Source organism: Rattus norvegicus, chromosome 6 (assembly GCF_021556685.1).
Source record: "Rattus norvegicus strain SHRSP/BbbUtx chromosome 6, alternate assembly SHRSP_T2T, whole genome shotgun sequence".
Lineage (NCBI taxonomy): Eukaryota > Metazoa > Chordata > Mammalia > Rodentia > Muridae > Rattus > Rattus norvegicus.
In genome coordinates this window covers 68,900,193-68,924,567 of record NC_141539.1, presented here as the reverse complement: position 1 = coordinate 68,924,567, position 24,375 = coordinate 68,900,193, and the positions used below count along the sequence as shown (strand labels likewise).

General features: G+C 35.8%; 3 long non-coding RNA genes across 7 annotated transcripts in view; 1 reads left to right on the top strand and 2 right to left on the bottom strand.

The window, feature by feature from the left end:
* Positions 1-4,520: 4,520 nt before the first annotated feature.
* On the bottom strand, positions 4,521-12,897 carry LOC108351230 (uncharacterized). Its single transcript, XR_015622401.1, has 5 exons — positions 12,859-12,897; positions 11,635-11,684; positions 8,564-8,752; positions 6,404-6,538; positions 4,521-4,651 (listed from the first exon to the last, which is right to left on the bottom strand). It is a non-coding gene; the product is annotated as an uncharacterized LOC108351230 (long non-coding RNA).
* A 71-nt stretch (positions 12,898-12,968) lies between these two features.
* LOC103692627 (uncharacterized) lies at positions 12,969-17,793 on the top strand. 3 transcript variants are annotated; one of them, XR_015622399.1, is made up of 4 exons: positions 12,969-13,065; positions 14,220-14,244; positions 17,285-17,333; positions 17,415-17,793. It is a non-coding gene; the product is annotated as an uncharacterized LOC103692627 (long non-coding RNA). The 3 variants fall into 3 exon arrangements; XR_015622398.1 differs by having other exon boundaries at positions 12,977-13,435; XR_015622400.1 differs by lacking the exon at positions 14,220-14,244 and having other exon boundaries at positions 12,970-13,087.
* Positions 17,794-18,495: 702 nt separating this feature from the next.
* LOC102555435 (uncharacterized) overlaps positions 18,496-24,375 on the bottom strand; it is a 35,393-nt gene continuing 29,513 nt past the window's right edge. Inside the window, exons 6-8 of one of the 3 annotated variants that reach the window (XR_015622395.1) lie at positions 21,660-21,820; positions 19,807-21,396; positions 18,496-18,996 (exon numbers count right to left, since the gene is read on the bottom strand). This is a non-coding gene — a long non-coding RNA (uncharacterized LOC102555435). Of the gene's footprint in view, positions 18,997-19,806; positions 21,397-21,659; positions 21,821-24,375 lie in introns of those variants that run through there. The other 2 variants (XR_015622394.1, XR_015622396.1) reach the window with 2 other exon arrangements.

Sequence of the window (24,375 nt, the reverse complement as noted above, 5' to 3'; positions counted from 1 at the left end):
ATTAATGAGCACAATACAGGCTGGCAGCTACTCAGATTTATTAGTAGAGACAGAGCTGTGCACCACAGTGGACACTGCTTCTGTTCTGGGCTCTCTACGGTCTTCATAGGCTGGCCTCTATAACATAGCCTACAACAGTGCTACCTACAATGAGCTCAGGTCCTGCTACCTACTCAATTCTCAAAGCTCCCCTGTACATTTGAACACCACAGAGAGCCTTTGCAGTCAGAGTTCACAAATGAAACCTTTTCCTTATTATTCAAAGAACACTTGGACAGCTCTAGGCAGGACCTTAACAGCCCTTCCCCTCCAGACTGAAGATGTTAGCTTTCTCTGTGGGCATTCTCCAAAGGAAGTATGGAAAACCCAGGTATTGTGAAAATCTGTGCTGTATCACTAAGAATGAGATAGTTTTCAAATATGACACTGATTATATTCTCGTTATTTGCAGATGACATGATTTGAATTACTATGTAGTTTGGATTTTCCCCACGGAATTTCTGGTTTTGTTGTTGTTGTTATCATTATTGTTGTTTGTTTGTTTTTAATATTCTTCATGCAATCATTTGCCATTTTTAGGTGGCCAATGTAGAAGAAGCACTTAATTGACATGAGATAGTAAGATATATACCTCACCTAAGTAAAAAGATTTGGTTTCATAAAGATCTCATCAAGTTATCTAGGAGGAGTCCTTCAAATGTGAAAGTCGGTTTGGTTAATACTGCCAAGGCTTTCAGAAAATAAAATGGATATGTAAGATAGAATCATTCTTTTATAGTTCCCATTAGTAGTCAATGTGGGAACAAAATATAACGCTGTAAATCCTTCTGAGGTAACTAAATAAAAAGGCTCTCACAAAGGTCAGTTTTACAGCCATCAATTTGCTGTGATGGGACATTTGGTTGCCAAAGGAAGCAACAAATACAGCCCCCAATTATGGTAACACTAAAGAAACAACATGCTGCTATGGCAAGGGGTGCTTTGTGGAGACTTAAACTGACACCGCGTACACAGGACAGCCTGTAAGTAGCAGTGTGGATGTTCTGCTAACAGCAATTCCTGTGCAAGGGCTTTGCAAGAGATGAATGGCTATGACTGCTGCACTGCAGTGAAATAGATCTGCCACAGTCACCACAGTAAGTTACAATGGGCATTTGAAATATATGCAAAAATAAAAAGGAAAGATGGTAGTTTCATGAGCAATTAATGTGATCCATAATTACCATGTACAAACAAAGAAACCACTGGAGAACAGCAGCACAATAATTAGATCTGAGGGCATTAATCTCCTGAATGGCAAGGATACAATTTTTATAAAAAACAACAGTTCAAACAGTGGCACAATGTAAAAGTATAGAGGCTGCTAATATGTACAGTGGCATCTTTTATTAGGGACATGTGCAACTTTAAACATCACAAAAGCATTAAACATCTGAGCAATAGCATGGCCCTTCCCACCTCCTTCTCTATCTGGTCCTCTTGTATTTTATCTACAGATAGGAATAGGCTCTTGTGTAGATATGCTTAGGGCCTCTTGGAATTTGTGCTTCTATTCAAATTCACTTGTTAAACCGAATGCAAAGTGATATTCATGTGTACAAATGGCTTCGGGGCCTAAGTGACAATTGTCCTACTTAAATACATCAACAGTGGCACTGATATTGAAAAAATATGACCACCAAGTAAGACTTCTGAAACCACTCTTCTCAAGAATCAGTGAAACACTAAAATGGCTACTTTTAACAGCATAAAAGAACAATTAAAAATAAAATAATTTATACTACCAGTACCAAGAAAAACCCGCTATAACATTTTAGTATATCTTTTCACACTTTCTATTATTTTCTATACTCCATCTGTGTACATGTACATAAATATATTAATATATTGCATATATCATGTTTTATTATTTATAGTCATCATGTAATAAATTAGAAGTATTTTCCACATAATTCTTTGAAATCTTTTATGATTATTTTATATCATCGAATAAATTTATCTCTGTGCACCACATGTGTGCTTGATGCCGTGGAAGCCAGAGAGGGTGTCAGATCCCCTGGAATCCCTAGCAATGAGCAGTTTTGTAAGTGTTCTAGAAGAGACAAGTGCTCTTAACTACAGAGTCATCTCTTTCACCTCCAACATAAGTCTTAATAAACATAATACTTTCTATAAAATTGCACAATCATGATTAATTTAATAATTTTTTTATTTTTCAATAAAATAAATACTATCAACCATATGACATATTGTAGGTTTGAGTATAGGAAAAAGAATCACGATATCAAAAAACAATGAGATCACTGTAATGTTGGAAGTATGTGGTTAGTGTTGAGTGACTACCACATTAGAGAGAGTGCAGACAAGTAGCAGAAGTAGCAATCTCGAGACTCTCCCTTGCTCTACAGATCTTAAACCAAAATGGGGGAATGTTGGTATTCTGTCTAAGCTCCATCCCCACAGCTACCTGGCAACAGCCAGGTATGCTCCACCCCACAATTGCCTAGCAACGGCCAGCTGTGCCTCACTATAAAGGGGTTGACCCCCTCCTCTCTCTCTTACCCCCTCTTACTCTTTGTTCTTCTCTATTCTTGCCTTCTTCCCCCTTTCCTCCATGTGCCCACTGCCAGCTGCCTTTCCTCTCCTCTATTATTCTTCTCTCATTAAACTTCATTAATTTCATGGTTCCATGTGGAACCATGTTGTCTTGGTGTGTTCTGTCCGGGCACGGGCTGAGATTTAATCAACAACATTCACACAGGTAATGTAAGTAGCCATAAGGTTAACAGAACATTCAATAAAACTGAGTATTTTAGACAGACAGGAGGGCATCTATTCAGTGTATACAGACATCCATATGAGAAATATGAAGTCTTCAACTTTCAAAACTTGTTCATTGTAATATAGCCATGGAACATGATATAATAGTGCTTGAGATAAACACTGGAGCATGTCTTTCTATCTTCATACTTGACTTTAATAATTGCCTCATTTACTTATGGGCTTTGTTTTTCCTGAGCACAGTCTCATACTGCCTGGGAAGAGAGGGAGAGAGGGACAAACGAAAAAAGTCTGTGTTAAGGATTCATGAACAAGTATATTCTAAAAAATAATTTTAGTAATTACCTTATGTAGGGAATTTAGGCAGCAAATTAGTTTTGATACTAATAAGGACTTATTGTAATTAATTTTTAAAAAGGAAAGATCAATATTAAAAAAACATATAAAAGAAATAAGAGAGATGGCAAAAACATTTTGTGTCAAAGGTACCTCCAAATCACTATTAACCCTTGAAACCCAAAAACAAAATAGTAACAGACAATGCGGTTCTATAAGGATTTTTGAGTTTAGAAAAGAAAATCTGGGACTCTTAAACCTACAGATAATGAGACATTTTTGTTCTCCTCATCGCTCTGAACTGCTTGGATTTATCCTTTGCATAACAATGACTCCCTTTGTGTGATGGTTTGCATATGCTTGGCCCAGGGAGTGGCACTAATAGAAAGTGTGGCTTTGTTGGAGGAAGTGTGTCACTGGGGTGGGTTTGGAGACCTGTCTCTTAGCTGCCTGAGGATGCTCAGTCTGTTCCTGGCTTCCTTCAGGTGACATGTAGAACTCAGCTCCTCTTGCACCATGACTGCCTGGATGCCGGGCAATGCTGCCATGCTCCTGCTTTGAGGATAATGGACTGAACCTCTGAACCTGTAAGCCAGCCCCAATTAAATGTTGTCCTTTATAAAACTTACACTGGTCATGGTGTCTGTTCACAGCAATAAGACCCTAACTAAGACATTTTGCTTCAAGTTAGTTCAACATGTGACACCATGGAAGACTTAAAAACACACAAAATTACTTTACTACTCGTAAAGGTGGTGACCTGCTTGCTTTCCCATTAAATAGTTAATACTTTCACTTGATATTCTAAACAGCTTTAACAATTTGTTTATTCTAAAGCAGACCCGCTGTTGGAAAAAAAAAAACATATCCAACATTGACATGGCAAACTAGATTTTTGCCAAACAAGATATAAATATGAAGTGTTTGAATTGTGTATGGCAGCGCTGAAAGAACAGTCACTAGTGCTCTCAGCTCTACAAGGATGGCACTTCCAGTGCTGCGTCTAAGGTCCACTGTGGAGATTGGAGAGATGTCTCAGCATCTCTCTTCAGAGGATCTGTGTTCAATTCCCAGCTCTGACATGTCTGTTCACAACTGTTTGTAACTCCAGTTCCAGGGAATCCTACATCCTCACAAATATGCACACTCAGATGAAACACTAATGCAGATAAAATAATAATAAAGAGATCTTTTTAAAAAAAGATCTGCTGTGGACTTCCTGTTAAATTAGAAGATATAGTCTAGTATGTCAGGGAACTTGGCATCTCTTTTACGAAGACAATATACCCTCAACATAAAGCATGGCAATTTTTACAGCAGAGGAAGAAAGTAGATGGTTTCTCTGGTGAGAGACATCCGTAACTGCAGGTGACAATGCACTAGGAATCATTTCAAGCTTTCAGTGCCTGATAAGGAAATTCAATTTTATTATTTACTTCCTTAGGAACTAAAGAGTTTTCAGAAATATTCAGCACTTAACTTCTTCATTACATCTTCCTGAATGTTACTCTTGTCAAACAGCTTTTGTTTTGAACTGGAAGAAGAAAGAAGGTGTTAGAAAGGAATACGTTATTTTAAACCTCGATAGTATATTAATCAACTTATATTTTAAAAATTAAATTAAAGTGTTTATTATAAATGTTTCAATAGACATGCACATATGTATGTATGCATGTATGTATGTATTTATGTATGTATGTGTATGTACACATAAATTGTCTTTAAATACCCACTGTGGTAAACATGTCTATTTTTCAAGCTTTAAAAGGAAACCCAAATAAATACCAGCTCTGCAGGTTTATCTAGGGACAGAAAAATTTAAAATAAAGTGAGGCACAATGACACCAGTGATACATAGTGAATTGAAGATGTGAAACCATGACAATACTGGGGTGATGATGCTGAGAATATGAGAACAATTTCTTGACCAGTGACATGTGTCAGTCACAACAGATGTGTATTTGAGAGGTCATGCTTCCCACTCTATTCTTCTGCTTGACTCCTCCTTCTTCACTTCTCCATCCCCACTCTTCCATTTCTGTTCTGTTACTCTATCTTGCTCTTGTTCTGTGTGGTACATAATGTCTGTCTCAATTTCTATATTCCTTACACATGTGAGTCTGTCCTTCAGAGTCTTATATGCTTCTCTCTTCCTTTCTGTGTGTCCTTAATTTTGGTCTCTTTATTTCATGTTAGCAAATTGTTATGTATATCTATCATCTGTCTACTTGTCTGTCTCTCTGCCTATCTAACGATTGATCTATCTATCTATCTATCTATCTATCTATCTATCTATCTATCTATCTATCATTCAAGCAATCATCTATGTGTCTATGCCCCTCTGCACCCAAGACCCCACATTATCCCTGGCCAGTAGGGATGAGACACCCCGCAGTTGGGGTCGGAGAGAAGGCACAAACAAGGCATGCAAGCAGGACTCATATTGTCTATCTATGTCTTTCATCTATGTATGTATCATCTATCCATCTACCTATCATCTATTATCTTTATCTCTATCTATGATCTATCATCTAGCTATTATCTATGAATATACCTATCATCTATCATCTATTTCTCTATCATCTACCATTTAGCTATTTATCATCTATCTATTAATCAATCCTCTATCTATCCACCCATCTATCTATCATCTATACTTCTCTCTCACTCTCTTTCTCTTTCCCTACCATCTCCTCATTTTCTTTATTGCTGCCTGACATTTAGTTTTTATCTACTAAGTTCAGAAAACCAATCAAGAAGTCTTTAGGCCTTGTCCACAAATGTATCCTAGAAACCAAGATTAATTAAAATCAGTCCTGATTTTAGACTTCTAAGAGAAGCAATTTAATGGGTTCTTGTTTGACCAGCTGTATACATTTACTTAAAATAACTAAGGTCATTGACAGGTATGTGGAGTCTTTCATTACAAATATAGTTTTAGGGCAACAGGTTGGGTGAAAAGACAGATGGGTAATTTTCAGACAAAGCAGACAGGTAAAGAAATAACTTCAGAAAGACTACCTAATTAAGCTAATTCAAAAAGATATTCTATTTAGTCCTTTATCTGTGATATTTTCTTTGGCACCTGCTAGCTGTGTGGCCTCAAAGAAATCATTGTTTTGTGTGTGTGTGTGTGTGTGTGTGTGTGTGTGTGTGTGTGACTCTTCATTGTCTCCTTTTCTAAAATTCTTTTAAGTATTTGTTTCATTTCTTTTCTTTCAGTGTTAGTAATAAGAATCATGTTATTCAATTGAATAGGGAATGAGAATATAGAATATAAACTGACCTTTGTATGGGACCAATGATCAACTTGAGGATGACTAGTTCTGAATGATATTCTCTAGGATTCAGATCTGTGCCAGGTCTTTGGAGACTTTGTACTCTTTGAGTAAATCTTGCAGTAGCTAGCCCCATGGCAGACCTAGATCAAGTGCTCAGAAACCCCCAAATGATTAATCAATTATGTAAATACTCTTAGGAACCTAGGAACTAAAACCCAAATGAACATGTTGCATTTCTAATTAAACTCTGCACAAGGAATCCTGAGGAAAAGGAGAGGCATATGACGAGTTATCAAGTGGCTAAATGAGTAACAGTAGATGCCTCCAGAGACAAAATGTGGGGTTTGTTTTGCTTTTAGGATGACAGATTTCAAGGGCGAGTGAAAGAGAAATAAATGTGGAAACAGACAATATTGCTAATATCCTAATAATGTCATATAAATTGATGTTAAGGTCCTGTGACATGATCTTGAAGTATTTAGATGGAATCAGTGAGCCTATCATCAAATCTCACCAGCCACAGAATAAAAATAGCTACGAGACCAGAGCCTTGCTTGTTGCTTTCTCTGTCCTGAACCCTTATCATATTGTCACAGTACAGTAGATGCTTAATATACTCATTTAAAAGTAGATTAATCAAATGAATGCATACACTATAATTCTATTTCCAGTTGGGCCACCTTCTTGGACATGCAATAAATGTAGTTCACATATCCTCCTCCAAGAAAGAGCAACACTGAGCTTAATGCTATGTGGTCAGGATCATGACAGTTAAGATTACTTTAATAAGTAGATAGTTTTATTTTACATATTTTTTTGTATTTATCTAATCAGTTTTGTTAACCAACGTGTACAACTAATATTGGATGACTATCAGATTATCATCCTGTCCACAAGCCAAGGAAATGGTCACAGGATGGGGATGTTTACAGTGAAACACTAGTGAAAATCCCATAGAGACAAGCCCATTAAAACAATATCTTCCAGATCTGTAACCAAATACTTCTCTGGGACCAATCAACTTCTCTGGAAACCTCTATTCCACATCACACCTACTTTTGACTTTGCCTCTCAAGGAGATACCAATATACAGTCAACGATCTCGCAAACTATACTAATGTTGATTTATTTACTCAATTTCAAAGTCCAATGGTGTCCTTTAAACCCCTTCACACAGTATCTCAATATCCTTGTTATTTCTGGGTATTTAGTTAGTGTCTGTGGTTTTATGTTTATTGTTTATATTGTAAGTTTTAAATAAAAGCAAACCAAATTGCTTGGGCTGATTTCAAATCATGTCACCTAAATAGCTATGGCAATATTTTAGGGCTAACTATTTAGATATTAAATCCTCAAGAGAATAAAGAGTTAAGAGAAGAAATTAAAAATTAATATATATTTTATCACATGCATCTACTTGACATGTTTTTCTTTTCAAATATCATTTTCATTATTTTTTATTTTAATAGAGTGGTTATCTTCAATTCAAGTACCTTGCGTCTGATCATAATATATGTTCTCACTTGCAGTGAAAATTTGCTCTTGTCACATAGAACCCACTGTTATTAGAGTCTATTGCAATAATTTATTAATATCAAGTCTATTAAATGATGACACACTACGCATAGAAAAATATCCTACACAGAAGAAATCATATTCCTTCAGAATTTTTTAGTTCCTTTAAAATTATTTGGAGGCATTCATAATTATTTCAGAAGATTTGTCATCCAAAAGAATAGAGCCAATATTTGAAACTAACAAAGACTCATGATTTTCTTGTGAACAATTCTGAATATGCTTGTTAGTTTAATCTTTCTATAGCTCATCACATTTTAAATGTCCCCATTAAAGTAGCACAAAGTCCTTAAGATATTTAAAAAATTTCAAGTTAATAAATGAATATAGGATTTATTCCTGTTTTCTGAATTATTTAGAACAATTCTCTATCATATCTCGCACAATTCCTAAATCTTTTAACTCTTTCTATCCTTCTGCTTTGTTTTTATTGGTCCAGAATAATATTTTTTAAAAGACAAGCAAGAGTATCACTGCCCATTTGACCATCTCCACCTCATTCACTTCTACCAAGGCTTACTCATCTTCTTGTACCTAAAATGTATTCATTTTATCATTCATGCATCTTGTTGAGAAAAATATACTCTTACCTGTACAGTGAAAGTCCTGTATGGAGAAAGCTAAGCTCAAGTTATAAAACATATTTCACTGAAAACAACTTCAATATAAAAACAGAAGAACGTATGACAAGTTGGGAAGACATTTTCTGTAGATAAATCAGTGCCGAGTCAGGAGGTTTCTCAGTAAAGACAAATTTAATACTGTAGTCATCCAGAGTTCTAAACATGAAGAGACAGTTAATCCAGATGTGGACACTGCTTATTGGTGGCTATTGTACTATATGCAAAACCACTGGGATCACTACCAAATAATTCTGACATAGTAAATAAACCTTTGCAAGCTTATTACAGGACCAAGAAACTGGAGTACAATAAAGGAAGAAAGGTTCCTGTAGATTTATTATCCCATCTATACTAGGTATTCCTGACAGGGCAAAGTTTAGCCCCTCACCTGGTATCAGACTAAACATTCTCTTTCTCATGCTTTACATAACTGTCTCACAGATGCTCATGTGTTAAAAGGTGGTCAGCAGCCAGTGACACTGTTGGGAGCTTCTGGGATGTTTATGAGGTGAGGCATAAACAGAGGAAGTTGGCTCACTAGGAGAATGCTCTACAAGGTGACATTAGGACTCTAGTTCTCTTCTTTCCATCTCAGTCACTCCCTGCTTCCCATGCAGTAACCAGTTCTCTCTGCCATGATGTGCTGCTCCAGCACAAGCCAAAAGCAAAAAAACAACTAGTTGTGGACTGAAACCTTGAAATGTTTAAGTCCAAAACAAAGTTTCCTCCTTTGAATGTGATTTTTGTTACGGTAATGAAGCAGACTATGATATTCCATAGTATCTCAAAATGCACCTAGACATTCATGTGCTGAGGTTATGAGCTGTTAAGCCTTTACCTTTCATTTTCACCTGCTTCTGCAGTTTCACCTCTGAAACTGAACTAAAGACTGTGCACATAGTACTTCTGTATTGTTGGTGTGTCTCCACTAGGTCAGCCAATAGACAGTAATAAATGAATGCTTCAGAGTGAGAAAAGGCAGGAAAAATAATTTCTTCCCATTTGCTCCCTCTTCACTTTGCCTTTCCTGTGAGCATTAACACAAGGGATGCTTTCCTGTCTCCAAAGTAGCCATTTTCTTGCACCAAAGTAGCTGAATTCTGTTTACAACTTTCCTGCCACTTAGACAAGTCTCATAATGGGCCCCTTGAAGATATCAGTTCCAGTCATCTCACCTGTTCTCTTCAGATACATGAATCCCAGCACACATGCCTCCTTTGCACACACCAAAGTTAAAATAATGCCAAATTTTTCCCATTGACTTGGTTCTCATAATTATTCATTATATATTATATTACTGTTATTTATAGATTGTTTTAATTTTCTAATTAATTTCAGGCATAGACAATTCCAAAGGCACACGTATACGCACACACACGCACACATACACACACACACACACACACACACACACACACAGGCACACGTGCACATGAACACAGTAAATTCATACAGATGCACTGCAGTAGCAGCCAGCAGCCAAAAGGGATTAGTTAATTTATCTCTGACATCTGGATGACTTTGTACTTGTGCTTGAAATCCCCCAAATGTCCTCTGGAGATAGAGGATAAAATGCTCTCACATACTATCTTAACCAGTGTATTTATAATGTTTTTGTTGACCTTCTTAGAGCTGCTCATTTGTAGCTATAATTCCAGTGTACATGTTCTATAGTAACCAATTTAAAACTATAATTATTTATTGACACATTTTGTGCTCTGGTAAACCATGAGTTCTATAGAGGCATGTATGTTTTACCTATCTCTTTACCAGATGTCATCTGGCAAGTAGGGAAATACTATGCATGATTGTTAATGGGTATGTTTGGGGCTGATAATCCCAAAGTCCTTTGAACAAATTGAAAGGCATTTCTGAGTTTTAGCACCTGAAACATTTACTTTTATTAGCATAAGAAGAACTGCCTTTGAGAGATACCAAATCATGGAAAATTTCCGTGTGCAGTTAGTCACCTTAAAGTCTGTCTGTATCAAGTATACACAATAATAGACACTCAATAAACATTAGCTATGATTTTATTCTATTTACCAATAATAATGGTTTATATACTATTGACTTATAAGCAGACACTTCTACATCCTCTATATATTTAAAAGTGTTGCTCAAGTCAATTCATTTCCCAATGATATTTTGACTCTCTACGGCAGGAATTGCAGAGTAGACTGCATATCAACATTGTTGTAATTAACATTTATTCTTAATCGGCTATGTTTATTCATTTATGCTCTGTTAGCTCCAACTACCTTCTATACACTTTACTAATATACACATGTGTGTTCTATGTTTTTAAGCTATAAAATGTTTAATAGTCAAAATATGAATATTATCCTAGCAAATGCCCTTATACATCTTACCCTTTATGTAAATCATATGCTAATGCCTGCTATAGGACACCACCAAAACAAAATCTCAACATCACTTCATCCATCATGCAATGTTTGCCAGTCCCTTCACTATTGCATTTCACCTCTTATATTCCATTAGTCTTTGAAATTTTCTCATCAGTCCAAGTGAAAGGCATCTGTTTTGTACTTTGAAATTTAGCTTTTATTTTTCTATGCAGTATTTAAATTTTATACCAAGTAATCATTTTATGTGTGTATACACATTTAAAAATATCCCTTAACTGATTATAGATTATCAAAAGATTAATTTTTTATCTTTAAGAGCCATAAAAATTAAGACATAATAAATATTTGTCATATTTTAATAAGTTGAACTGAATTGTGTGGCAGTTGTTTACCTATCCTCTCTTAATGGCTCAAGATACTCGATGATGCTTTACAGTATGGAACAGTGGGTAGACAAACACCCGCCTAGTTCCTTTCTTGAAACTTAACAACAGTGCTCAATGAAAGTCATCACTGTTGATTTGACTATTATTAACCTGTTATCTAAAGTAATGAAGTAAATCAGACTTAAAATGATTTGGAATTTGTGGAAAACAATGACTTCTTTTAAGGGAACTGAATATGGCCTAAGTCAATGAGTTAAGCTTATAAGGCTATTCAAAGACTTACCTTCAATTTCCTCAATGTCATTAGCTAACGGGTTGTTTTCTAGAATCCTTCTGCAAATGAAAGGAGATTTAAACTCATAGTAAATTCAGCCTGCTTTGATAATTAAACTCTGTTTAATCTCAATCCATAAAATGATGTATTCTAATTATTTTAGTACACGAGATAAATTGTACAACTGTAAAACTTTACAACTCAGTGGATGTGTTTGGTGCCACAATATACTGGAATTTATTGTGTTAGATGCAGGCACATAGATGTGATACATTACTATGTCTTAATGAGAATTAGCTGATTTTATTTCTCCTTCTCAACTCATCTTCATTACTTAAGAGCATAAAATGAAGAGAAACTTCTAGAACGATAACTATTTCTAGACACCCCCCATCAGGTGATAAAAGACTTCTTTTTTAAGAAAGAAAACTACAATTTATTCGCATTTACTGGCTCCAGTAGCATTTTTAACCAAAGTCTGAATTAATGAGTAATAGCTCAATCTTTCAACATATGACTACTGTCTAGAGCAAGTGGCCTAAGGTTCAAAGCATAAACTTGTCAAAAGAAAATGCATATGTGTGAAAACTTTGGCTGAACAACGTATGCCTCATTCTATTTTTTTGATGCCCTGGTATCTTAAAATACATTAATCACATCATAGCTCCATCAATATTACTTACACTGTTATTTCAACCTGGCAGATTATTTCATCCAATCACAATGATTGAGCATCTACATGAAAAATGATAAGTTTTCAAAAGCCCTGAGCTTCAATCTGTTCTTTGTGTATAGAAAGTGCAACTTATCTATGAAAATGAGTTGCCACTGTTCAGAAGAATATGTGTCAAAGTCAAAAGGCACAGAATACATGTAAACATGGGATATGGTTCTCAGAGCAAACCAGTGCTCTATGTAAATCATAAAGTCCATTTATAAAATGGAAAATGAAACTTGGAGATAGCAGCCATAATTTGGAATTGCCCTAATAAAAGTGCTATATGAGAAAATTCAAAGGTTTTATATTAAAAAAGATGCAAAGAAGTTCAGAAAATGACAACTTATTATATGAGAATGTTAGCTTTGCTGACTCACTATAATTTTGATATTTTAATGCCTATAGAAGCATACATGCACTAAACGACCTCTTAAGATCAGAATGACTTTAATTGTCAAGTAGATAAGTAATTCCCTTTTATAAAGGGGAAAATGAAATGCAAAGGGCTGTTATACCTTACTTTAAAGTCCATCATCAATCATGATGTTTGAATTAGAATTCTTATCTCCTAAAAATCTATAACCATTCTTCTAAGTTCCACTGTTTCTTAGGAGATGCAAATATTATATATACATTGTACATGTAGTTTGTATATCAAATGAAAGCTATTGCTTCCAAGAAGGAAGTACAATCATGAAGAATAAGAAGCCTTAAATCAAAAAGTGAGATAGACAAGGAATAATTGTTTTATCAGTGTTCTCTGGCTTTTCCGTCCACAATAAGAAGTTAGAGGTCTTCCTTTTAATTGACCATTAAATCTTTGACAAATTTCTCCCTTTGAAACAAGCCAACTTTTACCTTTTTATCAAGAATGAACAAATGATGATACATGTATACAATGTCCTATACTGTATCATGTACAATAAAAGAAAACGATTTCTCAACAATTTGTGCAAAATTGTTAAGGATTTTCATTAATACTTACAAAACCATCATTATTGCTGACCAAAAGAAAGATATAGGGAAGAAAGAAGAGCAGAGGAAAATATTTAACCAAGAGGCATTGGAAGTCCACACAGGCTAATTTTCAGGGTACACTTTTTTTAATTTTCTCAGTCATGCTGATTATTAGTCTTAATAATTCAATAAGTTACCTAGGTATTTTCTTTTTGCTTACTAATGTACTCACTATTAATGCACATATATTTCAAAATATGCAAATGAGAGTTAATGTCATTGGATGAACATATTGTCATAAGATAATAGTTTCCCTTTACTAGATAAATGACAATGTAAAGCTAAACTGTTACTAAAAGCAAATGTTGAGGTAAATTGAGAAACACTGCTGATTTTTACCAACATGTTCTCATAAAGTAGCTTCATTCCTGTGGTATCAAATGCTGCATGTTGATATATCATTATCTTCTCTAACAAATTTCGGTGGAGTGTGGTCAAAATGCATCAGAAAAATTGCATCCTGATTACTGAAGAGGACGAGACTTACCATGATGTGCAGTCAGTCCAGCGATTGTTCCCAGATAGTAAGCTTATTTCCTGCTTCACAAAATCATGTGCACAAGTGATTTCTCAGGAAAAGATGATATACCTTCTCATTGAAGATAATGATTTACTATTATACAAACTGCATTGATGTTTTTCCTCTGAAGAGTTTCTGCCTGGTACTTTAGAAATAGCTAAGCTTATATACAATCATATATATATATATATATATATATATATATATATATGTACAAATATATGCAAATGTATATATGTATGTATGTATGTATATATATATAGTTTGTACAGATTTATACATGTGTTTGTATATCTATGAACAAGGGAAATCACCTAACTCTTTTGTTTACTGTTACAGATTTAAAAGTTGATCCAGAATAAAGGTATAAAAAAAATCTTTTCTGGCTTTAAAGGACAATGTATTGACCTCTTAAAAACTGGTTCCCAAAAATACATATTTGCAAAATTGCAAACACATCCAAATTTCAGTGTAATGGCAGATCACCACGCAAATTATATTCTAGGAAGTTCAGTTTAGCATTGTCCAAATTGGTCAAAGCAAAACCACAGGGGAGAGTCACACAGAGAGTCTTCTTCAGAACTGAGGGAAAGTATGACTCACTGCAAGGAATTCCTTAATGTCTGAGAACTGTAGAGAGACAGAGCAAGGTCATTCCACTGGGGACAAGTCTTACTGAAAGAGAAAAAGAGGATAACAAACCAAATTAATTACCTACACTTTTTCAAGTCTAAAAATAGACTTTGAAGTTTTGTATTTTATATTTAAAACAATTTCTCTCAAATTTCTAAGTTCTAAAAGTTAAGAGAAACAGAATTCGCCTGAAGAAAAATAAAATACATTCTCATAGAGAAAAAAGAAAATAAAGAGGTTGAAATTTTATATGAGTGCAGTTTTATGTAGCTTTTTGGTCTTTAAAAGGGAAGTGATAAACTAAGCTAAGGTGATGTGAATAAGTGACATATGAATGTGGATATACATGTCTCTTTGTGTGTGTACATGTATTTTAAGAGTGATGTAATATATTTCTTCCTTCAAAGTATTAGATGTGAAAATCTTATCTACTAGTGACATATACTGAATAAATATATACTTTATTGCATATATATATATGTATATATGTATATATTACAAGCAAGCATATATATTACAAGCCCATACCACATTCAGTGCTCACTCCCCCACAACAGGATAATAAGAACTACATTTTCTCTGAATTAAAATGCAATCAGTATTCTATTTTTCAATAGGGTTATTTGGTTCTCGGGAGTCTAACTTCTTGAGATCTTTGTATATATTAGATATTAGCCCTCTATCAGATGTAGGATTGGTAAAGATCTTTTCCCAATCTGTTGGTTGCCATTTTGTCCTAATAAAGTGTCTCTTGCCTTACAGAAGCTTTGCAATTTTATGAAGTCCCATTTGTCAAGGCTCAATCTCAGAGGATAAGCCATTGGTGTTCTGTTCAGGAAAATTTCCCCAGGGCCCATGTGTTGGAGGCTCTTCCCAACTTTTTCTTCTTTTAATTTGAGTGTATCTGGTTTGACGTGGAGGTCTTTGATCCACTTGGACTTGGCTTTGTACATGGTGATAAGAATGGATGATTTGCATTCTCCCAAATGCTAAGCAGTAGTTAAACCAGAACCATTTGCTGAAAATGCTATCTTTTTTCCACTGGGTGGTTTTAGCTTCTTTGTCAAAGATCAAGTGACCATAGTTTTGTGGGTTCATTTCTGGATTTTCAATTTTGTTCCATTGATCTACTGCCTGTCTCTGTACCAACACCATACAGGTTTTTTTTTTTAAATCACTATTGCTCTGTAATTCTGCTTGAGGTCAGGGATGGTGATTCTCCCAGAAGTCCTTTTATTGTTGAGGATACTTTTCATGATGGGATTCAAAACTAAACAGAGAAATCTCTAGTGAGGAATTTTGAATGGCTGAGAAGCAACTAAAGAAATCTTCAAAATCCTTAGTCATCAGGACAATGCAAATCAAAACAACCCTGAGAGTCCACCTCACACCAGTCAGAATGGCTAAGATCAAAAACTCAACAAGGATATGGAGAAAGAGGTACACTCCTCCATTTTTGGTGGGATTGCAAGCTGATACAACCATTCTGGAAATCAGTCTGGAGGTTCCTCAGAAAATAGACATAGTACTACCTGAGGACCCAGCTATACTACTCCTGGGCGTATATCCAAAAGATGTTCAAACATATAACAAGGACATATGTTCTACTATGTTCATGGCAGTCTTTTTTATAATAGCCAGATACTGCAAAGAACCCAGATGTTCCTCAACAGAGGAATAGATGCAGAAAATATGATACATCTACACAATGGAGTACTACATAGTATTAAAAGCAATGAGTTCATGAAATTCATAGGCAAATGGATGGAACTAGAAAATATCCTGAGTGAGGAAACCCAATCACACACACATACACACACACACAAAGCCCAACATGGTATACACTCACTGATGAATGGGTATTAGGCCAAAAACTCAAATTACCCAAGATACAATCCCCAGACCACATGAAGCTCAAGAAGAAGGATGACCAAAGTGTGGATGCTTCAGTCCTTCTTAGAAGTGGGAACAAAAATATTCATAGGAGGAAATTCAGAGACAAAGTTTGGAGCAGAGACTGAAGGAAAGGCCATCCAGAGACCACCCCACCTAGGGATCCAACCCATATACATACAGCCACAAAACTCAGACAATATTGCTGATGCCAAGAAGTGCATGCTGAGAGGAGCCTGACATAGCTGTCTCTTGAGAGGCTTTGACAGAGCTTGACTAATACAGAGGAGAATGCTTGCAGCCAACCATTGAAATGAGAATGGGATCCCCAATGGAGGAGTTAGAGAAAGGAGCTGAAGGGGCTTGCCACCTCATAAGAATAATAATACCAACCAACCAGAGCTTTCAGGAACTAAACACCATCCAAAGAGTACATATGGACAAACTCATGGCTCCAGCTGCATATGTAGCAAAGGATTGCCTTGTTTGAGCATCAGTGGGAGGAGAAGCCCTTCATCCTGGCAAGGCTTGATGCCTGAGTATAAGGAAATATCAAGATAGGGAAGCAAAAAGGGGTGGGCAGGTGGTGGGAGAACACCCTCATAGAAGCAGGGGGAGGGGTATGGGATAAAAGGTTTATGGAAACAAGGAAAGGGTATAACATTTGAAATGTAAATTTAAAAATTGAGTAAAAAATTATGATATACAAAAAATAAAATAAAAATAAAATGGAGTCAGATTTCTATTTGAAAAGGTATTATATTGTACAATAATTTACAATAATAAGATGATGCATGTAATATTTACAAACTTAAAGAGTTGTTAGACCTACTTAACAAAATTATTTGATGTAATTGATTGTTTCTCTTTTCTAATAGGTAAATTGTAACAGGCCCTCTCTGCCTAACGCCCTGGGGATACAGTAAGGTAATGAATGACAAAAAGATGCCTAGCAAGTTCCCATTCTGATATGAGGTACTCATTCAAGTAATTTGTATTTTTTGATAGATGACAATATATCAAACAACACAGACATGGCCAATTGTTGGAAGTGAAGAGCCACCCTTGGATAATACCTGTCTGTGAGATTGAAGTGAGTGTCTCGGATCCCTGTGATGCTCCAAGGAGGCATTGTCGGTTTCTTGCAATATCATGCCCAAGTGATGGATATTGGTTTTTCCCCATTGACTTGAGAAGTGAAAGACCATATTTCTTCCAAGTTTCTAAAAGCCAGTCCATATGTGGGAAAAACATCGTTTTCTAACTGCACTTTGCAAACCGACAAAATGAAGTCTGATTCACCAATCTTCCTACATCATCACCTTCCAATGTAGATTTAGTCAAGAAGAAGTTTATTTATAAAATAAATCAGAACAATGAAAAGTCACTTTTCCAGCTTCTTATTTATCCTAGAATTATATTTTTTTATCTTAGGCTTCTGGGAAAAAAAACTTCTATCATTGTTAAAGTGATATTTTATTTTGCTTTTTTCTGTCATTCACTTGTGTTAGCCAGTATTCTATTGTTGTGAAGAGAGACAGCATGAAAACAACAATTCTTAGTAAAGAAAACATTTAATTGGGGCTTACTTAGAGATTCTGAGATTTATTCCATTATATGTATGTTAGCAGGCAGGTAGACATTATGGTGAACAAAGTGCTGAGAATTCTACATCCATATCTGCAGGCAGCAGAAGATAGAGAGAACCACTCTACCTGACTTGTTCTTCTGAAATGTTAAAGCCTACTGCCAGTGACACACTTCCTCCAGCAAGGCCACACCTACTTCAATAAGGCTACACCAAAATCCTCCCAAGTAGTTCCCCATCCTAATAACCACACATTTAAACATATGATCCCATTGTGGGTTGGACTTGTATTCAAACCGCAACTAGATTTAGGCAACCTAAAAATCCCATACACAATTCTATTTATGATTTTGAAAGAAATTTTCCTGAGTTTTTCATATATACATATGTTGATAAATACATATACATCCCCAAAACCACTGGCTGTCTTTAGACAATACTCGAACTCCAAATACTTAAGCACTTGATGAAAAGAAAAAGACTCAGTAGCCTATAAAGATATGTAGTAGCATTTTCACCTTTTAATTTAAATGTACAAGCAACACTATGCACAAAAGTCAAAATTAAATTAAGAATAAGACATGGGTATTTCAGTGATATCAGAACCTGTATTAATTGATGTGATATCCTTTGGTGATTCACCTCAAATGTGGTCCTCAACCTTAACTACAGATTAGAATTGCCAGAGGAACTTCCTTTTAAATACTGATTCTTGAGCCCAACTCACAAGAGATTCATATTTTAATTGGTTTTAGGTAAAACATGGATGTCAATATTTCTCAGCATCCCTGAGAGAGTCTAATAAGCTACAGGCATTGAAATGTGATCTCCATGGAGTCTTCACTTACTCTCCAGTTCAGATACCCGTCTCTTAAAACAAAAAAGCAGACATATAGCCCTATTCTGTAGCAACCTAAGTGTGAAAATGTGACACAAGATGAAAAACTTGAGACACTTCGGTACACTGTCCATTTTGTCTTGTGTTTCAGTATAGACAGTTTTCTGTGGAAACAAAAGAAATATGTATATAAAAAAACCTAGACCACTGCCCACAAGCACTAACAAAGGCTACACAGATTAACCTTTTGTTTTTAAACTAAGATGCTCAATGTATCATAGTCCTGTAAAGTTTAAGCTCAGTGTATCATAGTTCTGTGAAGTTTAAGATGCTCTGTGATATACAGCCATAAGATTATCAGGCTAAAACTGTACTCCACACCTTTAATTATTCCTGTAGAGTCTTATGAATGGAGAGTGATTTGATTTCTATGAAACTTAGAGAAAGCTTGTAGAAACTAGGGAATGAAATACAATGCAGATATAATCAAGCATTATTATAGCTTGTAATTAAAAAGACCAACATCATAAATAAGCCATTTCTCCATGGATATTCTGCAAAGTACACGTTCTTGGTTTGTTGTTATTATCATTTTTAATTTGTTAAATATTGACAGTGACTTTACTCATTCTTGCTCTTTAAATTTTTGGGAACCATAAAGAAATTAGAGCAAAAATTAACAAATAAGAAAGGCTCTTCCTTTAGTATTCAAATTTACTGAATATGTTTTTCCTACTAGTGTTTTTCTTTTTTTTCCTTTTGACATTATAATATAATTACGCCATTCTCCCTTCTCCTTTCTCTCTCCAAACTCTCTCTCTCTCTCTCTCTCTCTCTCTCTCTCTCTCTCTCTCTCTCTCTCTCTCAACTAATTGTTAATGCATGCATAAGTACTCCACATGCTATTACAGCAATGGACAGGTCTTATATTGATTAATAAGACAAACATAGAGATAAGATAATTCATAACATGCCTTTCCAGAATATGAAGGACAGTTAACCTGAGGGCAGTTAAGAAGAACTGGCACGGAAAATCCTCTGTCTTCCTTTTCTTTGTCTAAAAGCAGGATACAGGCCTACAATAATAGAAAGCATCCTTCTGTGTTGCATGTGAGAGCAAAAGTTCATTCTGAAATACAGACTCATCATCAGTGTGTATACAATACAAGAGAAGTTTATGTGAGTGGTCCTCTAAATGTCATTTGCTGGCCTCCTTGTCATTTGTGGTCATAAAGACTAAAGCTCCTTGCCTTTGTATTGCTATTTCTCTGAAATATTGTATTATTTGTGGGAAAAGTTATAAAAGCTAGTAAGCAGGGGTTGGGGATTTAGCTCAGTGGTAGAGCGCTAGCCTAGCAAGCACAAGGCCCTGGGTTCAGTCTTCAGCTCCGGGGAAAAAAAAGAAAATAAAAAGCTAGTAAGCTAAGACTTTCAGCCTCCCACTGCAGAATTTTACTTTGAAGTATACCACTTGCATTAATAAATGTGCATTCCCTACTCCTGTCCATCTGGCCATTTTTAACAGGAGCCCATCCCATCTACAAACATATGAGGACTGAGAAAAAATTACATTCCCTCAAATGCAGTAGCTAATTGCTTGTAGAGTCCAATTTTTTAATATTTCTTAGCACACACAGTTTAGAATGGATTCACTGTCAAAAATAATTAACTCTGATTTTCCTTCCATCAAGAGACAGCCTGTTTCTTGGCCCCTTTAGTTTGGTCTGGCTGATGACTTGCTCTGGTGAATACATCATGGCAGAAGGAATAGATAACAAGACTGTCATACCATTCATGGCATATAATGTGCTTTGTACTTTCTTAGAATTTAACTACTACCATGAGAGCAAACCTAGACTAACATGTGAGAAAATATTAGGCCACATAGAAGAAAATTTGTCTGTCCCTGCAATAGCTTCAGCTAAATGACTTGCAAGTGTATAGAGGAGTTCAGCTATGAACAGAAAGAATGAGCTAAAACCAAACACCACACCCTCAGACTCGCATATTCACAAGATCAACAATAGTCCTTCTCTCAGCCACTTGGGTTTATTTAACAGTGAAGGAATGCTGCAGACACACCCAAAATACAAAACAAAGCCTTTCCAAGCACACAGTGTAGTATCTACCATGAATTTCTCATGTCTCAAGAAACCAGTGTGCTTGCAGCACTCTTTCAAACCCAGATGCCTTCATGATTATGAGTGAAAGTAATTAAAATGGATTCAGTGCTCCAAAGGGTTATGGTAGTAACAGCTATGGACAGTAATTAAAGAAAGATCACCAGGCAACATCAGACTTATAATATCAGGTTCTCCCCAGCATAGTCCAGATCAGCTGAAAAGGAATTCTGGTTTTACCATTCTTTCCATCCATGTCTCTCCTGTTCCAAATGTGAGATTGCTCACTCTAATTGGGAAAAGTCAAGCACTTTCAAAGACTGTTGAGTTCTTACACAAGCACTCACACCCTGGGCTTCTGAAGAGGTTTTACAGCCCACAAAACAACGATTCTCCACCAAAATGACAAGGGTGTGGGAGAAAGAAACTGGCATCCCAAGGAACCTGAAATAGATAATATTGAATTAATTTTCCTTTTGTTTGGAACATGTGATTCTTAAACTTGACCACTGAGTGGTATCATGGACTTAATAAAAATCTGATAATTATGATAGTAATGGAAGGAAAAAGAGATGACAATTTAGGTTTCTAGATGGTGCAGCGCTTCCTGAAATGGCCCTCTCCTCTAGTGGTATTTGTTCAGCTCATCACTTCTGAGTGTGTACGAAAGATCTGTCCTGCAAAATGATGAGAGCTGGAAGACATACCTTTAAAGAAAATTTATTGGGAGTCCATTTCAGAGAAAATTCCAACCGCAATCAGGTTCACCGCATCATTATCCAGCAATTGCAGCACTCCTGTGTTCGGTCTCCTGACTTCTGCAGGTTTAGAGCACCACTATGTGGAATAATGGTATGTCTGAAAAACCCTGTATGTATTTTTCTCATATGAGTGCTGTACATGATATAGCAAAAGCAGAAAAGCAATCACATCTCTCTTATCTAAAAGAATATTTCTTCACAGGGTTATGAAATGTACATAACCTTTTTAAAAAAAATAAGAGTAAATTAAGCCTTTGCAGTTAATTGTACAAACCACAGATATTTTTGCAGCTAATTTTAGCAAACAGAAAAGCATCCAGACCATTTTTTTTCCCAGAGATTCTACCTAAATGCATTTTGCTATTGTGTTTCATCTGCATGTGGTACATTACATTTAATGGAAATCACACAATCCAATTATCTCTCCTAGGGGAAGAAGAAAGGGGGAAAGGAGCTAGAGGAATTTATTGTAAGCACAAGGAGATGCTTCTGGCAACTTAACTGGGGGAGAAATGGCAGATCCTGCTTTCTTAGCTACTCAAGTATACTCCCCAAATGCAATGAATCTGAAGGGTACAACACAGAAGAAAATGGCAAGGCTGCACTAAACTAGCGAACCCTGGGTTCTAGAAAGAATACAATTTTCTAGTTTATAAAATTGCATGGATGTTTCCTTTCTTAAACACTGTACAACTGATCTTATCTCACTTTGGTATTTAACCCAGAGGCCACATGTAGCATTCATTTCTCTTCAAAGATGCACCAAGTTGCCTAAAAATATGATTCTATCCTCAGAAGTGTTCACCTTAAAATCAAAGGTCAATGATACTATAAAGCACCTTAAAGTTGTAGTCTTAGACAAGCGTGCAAACTGTATGGCCAGTATAGTAACCAGTTTATATTTCTACTGAAGTTTTAACTAAAATGAACATAAATGAAGATGTAGTTCCTCAGAGACTGTATCATATTTCTAGAGCCCAAGCCATGTGGGAATGGTAGTAGTTGTACTAGACAGCATAAAAGGAAACCATCACCAGCACAGCAATGAATTCCTTTGTGCTGACCCTGCTCACAGACAGTGACCCCACTGACACCCCTGCTTCAGTACAGCAGCATTTCTTTGGGGTTTTGCTTCCTTTAACCGGTTATGTGTGACCTGTGTGATTTGAGTTATTTGTAGCATGGGGTGTTAAACCTGGGAGGGGTCTCATTTCCAGAATTGGTGGGGAATATAAATTTCTTCACTGATTAAAATTAAAAAGCATGGATTCACATAGAGAATGAGGAGTTGGCTTTCAGAACAAAAGGAAGAGATAACAATAGTGAGCTAAGGCATCCCGTCTTTAACCATCATGCTTTTCTCCCCTTTTAACCATAAAATCGTGCTTATGTTATGCTTTGAGAGGGATGAAATTGAGAAAATTGACAAGTGCTATGCTGAGAGAAGGTATTTCTTGATGTCTATACAGACCTTGACTTAAAATGAATCTTTTAGATATAGATAAATAATATATTTTCAAAAGGACTTACCTGGCTTGGAATTGCAAGTTTTCCTCTTCTTCATCTCTATCTCTTTCAAGTATCTCTATGTTATGTCCTCTATGTTATCTAAGCTAGACTGAAAATTCAATTTTATGTCTTTGTATTTTCAGCCCTCTGATGTATGCACAAATTTTGCAAAGTTTCTGAAGGCTCTTAACAAGGACTTTTTGAGTGAATAATAGCATTTTTATCCCTAGTGATATTCTTGGCCTGACCAACTATAACCAATTCTTGAAGATCAATTATGGTCAGGTAAGAATTTGCTGACTTAAAACATTAAAGCATGTTTCCAATGATGATGAGCTGATAGCATGTAGGGAAGCTAACTTAATATCTTTTCCTCTTCTACTTTAATTTACCTCAATTCTTGTTGATCTTACTATATCATCACAATTCATTTATTTCTCCCTGAATATTTTCAGTAGTTTTCATAAGGTCTTTTAGCACTTACTTTTGTTACTCTAGCAACCTAACCTCATAATGCTTCAAGAGTTATGAAATCATCACAAAAGGATTCAATAGGACCTCTATCCATGGAAGGCATGCAAAGCCCCCCATGATGGGTATTATCAAATACCACTGAAAACTTCTCCATAAGGAGCACATTATGAAAAACTCTCTTGATCTCAATGGGCAGATGTCTCTGATTAGCAGTCCAAAGGGATTGGTTGACACAGGATGCCATGGATTATGCTGGACAATCAACTGTCTAAAGTATAGTAGTGCATCCCAGACTCAGAAATAACTGAAACCAAAAATATAGAAACTCCCAAGACTTTGTTTCTCATCTTTAGCCCTCTCTGTATATGCACTTTGGCCACTATTACTTCAGACACACCCGCTCCACCTGGCGGAACCCTTATCAACTCCTTAAAATGTTTTTCTTAAAACAACCCCTTGGCTAGAAAAGGGAGACTATAATCCTTTCAGTACTTTCTGATTTACAATTTTAGATTGCAGACTGAGATTGCCTTCACCTGAAACATGTAATCCTAATAGTCTTTGTCACATTACTATGATGAGCAAATCTCATTGTGAGAGATCTAGGAGAAATGAGAAAGCTACCAAAGACAGTTGCTGACAAATATCTACTATAGAAACTAAACTTTTCCATTCACAA